The sequence below is a fragment of the Oryctolagus cuniculus genome, chromosome 11 (assembly GCF_051225735.1).
Source record: "Oryctolagus cuniculus isolate XC-2025 breed Fujian yellow rabbit chromosome 11, ASM5122573v1, whole genome shotgun sequence".
Classification (NCBI taxonomy): domain Eukaryota; kingdom Metazoa; phylum Chordata; class Mammalia; order Lagomorpha; family Leporidae; genus Oryctolagus; species Oryctolagus cuniculus.
Genome location: NC_142877.1, coordinates 77,735,923 through 77,739,720, shown reverse-complemented (window position 1 = coordinate 77,739,720; position 3,798 = coordinate 77,735,923).

Genomic DNA, 3,798 nt, shown 5'->3' with positions numbered 1-3,798 from the left:
TTGGTATTAGGAAAATTCTGTCCTCATGGTATAGGTTAGAATATATTCCTTTCGTTTCTGTCTTCTATAACAAAATGCAGAGAATTGGGTTAAAATGTTTCCTTGGTCAGGCACCATGGAGGCTCCGAGGCCCTTTGGCGGGGAGTGGTGCTCCTACTCGCTTCTCCTGGCTCTAGGGGGCGTTTTGAAGCTGTGGCTCTGTGAGCTGTGGCTCCTGCTGTTGGGTTCGAGTGTGAACGGAACATTTTTACCACACGAAGAGGACGTAGACTTCATCAATGAGTACTTGGAGCTTCACAATGAGATCCGGGGCAACGTCGTCCCCCGAGGGGCCAACTTACGCTTCATGGTGAGGCCAAAGGCGGTGTCCACGACCCGCTCCCACGAGCCTTGTCACCAGGAGGGCCTTGGCTCACGAACGCCTGGGTCACTGCTCCGAGGCAAGAGTACCGCCGAGAAGGGCGACTTTAGTTCAGGCTGAGAACAGTTTGTGCACTTGAGAAAAAAATCCTCACACCTTGATTCTGCGCAGGACCCGGAGTAAGATGAATGCGGGCACCTGCCTGAGGTGTGAATTTCAATGCATGGTGGAATTCTCCAGTGAATTCATCTGAGCTTGATGCTTTCCCTTTGAGGATGTTATTATTGAATCAATTTCTTTAATATGTATGGATGTATTCAGATTATATGTTCCTTTTGTGCGAATGGTGGCAGTTTTTATCTTTCAATGAATCAGTTCATTTCATCTAGGTTATTAAGTCTGTGGGCATAGACTCATACATAGCATTTTTCACTGGTCCTTTTAATTTCCATGGGGTATAAAAGGATGCCTTCTTTTTCACTTCTTATATCAGTAATTTGTGTCCTCTCCCCTTTTTTGTTAGATAGCTAGGCTATAATGTTTGCTGTAATGAATTTTACTTATTTTTTTTAATGGTGCAACTTTTGATTTCATTGACTTCCTCTATTACCTTCCTTGTTTTCAGTTTCATTGATTTCTGCTGAGATTTTTATTATTCCCTTTCTGTTGCTTGATTTGGTTGAACTTTTTTTCTAGTATCCTAAGACAAAAGCTTAGATGATTGCTTTTAGATTTTTCTTTCCTAATATATCAATTCAGTGCTATAAATGTCCTTTTGAACACTCCGGTTTCTGCAAACCACATATTTTGATAAATTTCATTTTTTATTTTCATTTCATTTAAGAAATTTAAAAATTTCTTGAGATTTATTTTTGGTCCATGTGTTATTTATGTTAATATTTTAAAGTGTTTAAAATAGAATTAATGAAAAATTTGAAGTTACGTCAGAGGGGTATTGTTTAATCATTAAGTATTTTTAGGATTTTTCTCATTATATTTCTGTTATTGACTCCTTGTGGTCTGAAAGTATTTTATTTTATACTTAAAAATTTATTCAGGTATATGTTACAGTCCAGAATGTAACCTATATTTGTGAGTTTTCCATGTGATCTTGGGATGAATGTGTATACTGCTCTTGTTGGATTAAGGAGTCTAAACATGTCTGTTACATGCTTTGACTGATGGTATTGTTGAGTTCAACTATGTCCTTACTGATTCTTCTGCCTGCTGAATCTGTACATTTCTGATAGAGGCATACTGAAGTTCCCAGCTGCAGTAGTGGACTCATCTATTTCCCCTTGAAGTTCTACCCAATTCCTCTAAAATATTTTTGTATTCTCCTATTAGGTGCGTACACATTAAGGACTGTTGTATCTTCTTAACGATTAGACCCCTTTAATCATTTTGGAATGCCTTTATGTCTAATAGCTTTTCATGCCCTGAATTAGGCTGTGTCCAAAATTAATATAACTCTATTTTCTTTTGGTTAGTGTTACAAAGTTAATTTCTCAAACTCAGTCTCTTAATATGAGCATACAGAGGAAAGCAACCCAAAGGCATCTGGTTTGGGTAAAAAGAGGTTGAGTTTGCTGAGAATGTTTTGCAAATACTCAACCTTTCAGATCTATCAGTGGATTGACCCATATAACAAGAAAAATTTAAAATCCTAAAACATGCACTTAAAAATTCATACACTTATAACATATGATTATTTAATTATTGTTTCTTAAATCATAGGTTTATCTTAGTACCAAAACAGTTTTTCATTTTCTTCTAAGATTTTATTGTTTGTGACTTGTTGGAGATTGAATTTTTGGGCTACAAAGCTGTCCCTTAAAAAGTCTTAACTTCTTTAATTTTGAAAGTAATGAAACAATTTAATATATTAAATTCCTTAAAAGCATCAGAATTTTTATTAAGTATTGTTAAAATTATTTCTTTCTTTATAAGCAATGTGGAAAATTATGTCATTAAATTATTTCATTTAAATGCTGCTGTTTTTGGACTTTATGAATACACATTTATTTTTCATTGTTGTGTCTAACATAGATATTGCTTTCACTTAAAAATGAAGTAGGGCAGGCATTTGGCCTAGCAGTTAAGATACCTGTGTTCCAAATTGGTGGAGTAACTGGGTTTGAATCTCAGGTTCTGTTCCTGCTTCCAGTTTTCTGCCCATTATAGGTAGTAGTAGTGACCCAGGTAGTAGACCTGAATTGAGTCCCTGCCTTCTGGTTTTGGCCTTGCCCTTACCTAATCGTGGCTGTGGTGGGCATTTAGAGAAGGAACAAGCAGACTGGAGCTCTCTCTCTGAGTCAGTATGTCTGTCTGTCTCTCTGGTTCTCCAATAAATTATTTTAAACAAAAAGAAAAATATTTAAAAAGTAGAAACAAATAAATAAAAGTAAAAATTAAGAATTGAGTTCCTGGCTCCTGGGTTTGTGTTTCTGGCTACTATAGGCATTTTGAGAATGAAAAAACATATAGGACATGTTTGTCTACCTGTTTGTCTCTCTTGCTGTCTCAAATAAATAAAAACTAAAAAAAATTAAAGGTACTTTTAGGACATTGACTTTAAGCCTCTTGCTTATCTCATATGCTTTTGAATTTTCCTAAGCTCTAATTTCTGTACTCCGTGCTTCAAATTTTAAGGAAATAGTAACCTTCCCTACCATTATATTCTTGATAAAAGCTAAAAGTTCAAAATACACTTTATGTACACTTAGTATAATCTTGAAATAAGGCTAAAAATGTATTATTTTGTTCTGTGAATCCATGCTTTTGGGAAGATAATCTGTTTTTACTTTATTGGCTTTTTTTCTCATACTTTCTCTTTCCCAAAGTTTTCACTTGATGTATCTTGTCTGTAATTCAAATATTCCCAATTTTATATGGTACATAGGAAGTATTAGATGAGAAAATCAAGTGATGTGACATTTATAAGCCAACATCGAAAGGTAGATAGACTTTTATTCATTAAATGTAAACAGAGGAAGAGATTGGTAGATAAATGCCCAGGAAATAAAATAAAATATCCTAATAGGGTATAATTTAAATTTTAAGAACAGATTTCACCTTTAAAAGCTTCAAAACTGAGTTGATTTTCCTTTTTGAGGTTTTTCCTTTAATTATTTCCCCTGTCATTTATCATGACCATATTACACACTGTCTAAACTACCTCAATAACGTTTTGTTTCTGAATGATGTTGATGATAGTCTTAAAGGAAACTATTTGCATATAAGAAAGGTGATACATGAAATATATCCTTAAATCTAAAATGATATTTATATTAGAAAATTAGAGAGTGGGTTTCTTTTGATATAGAAACAGCTGAAGTTAATAAAATAACCTTAAGACTTTAGTGTTTAACCATCTTCCACACTATATCTTTCTTTTTAAGATTTTTTATTTATTTTTTTGACAGGTAAGAGTTACA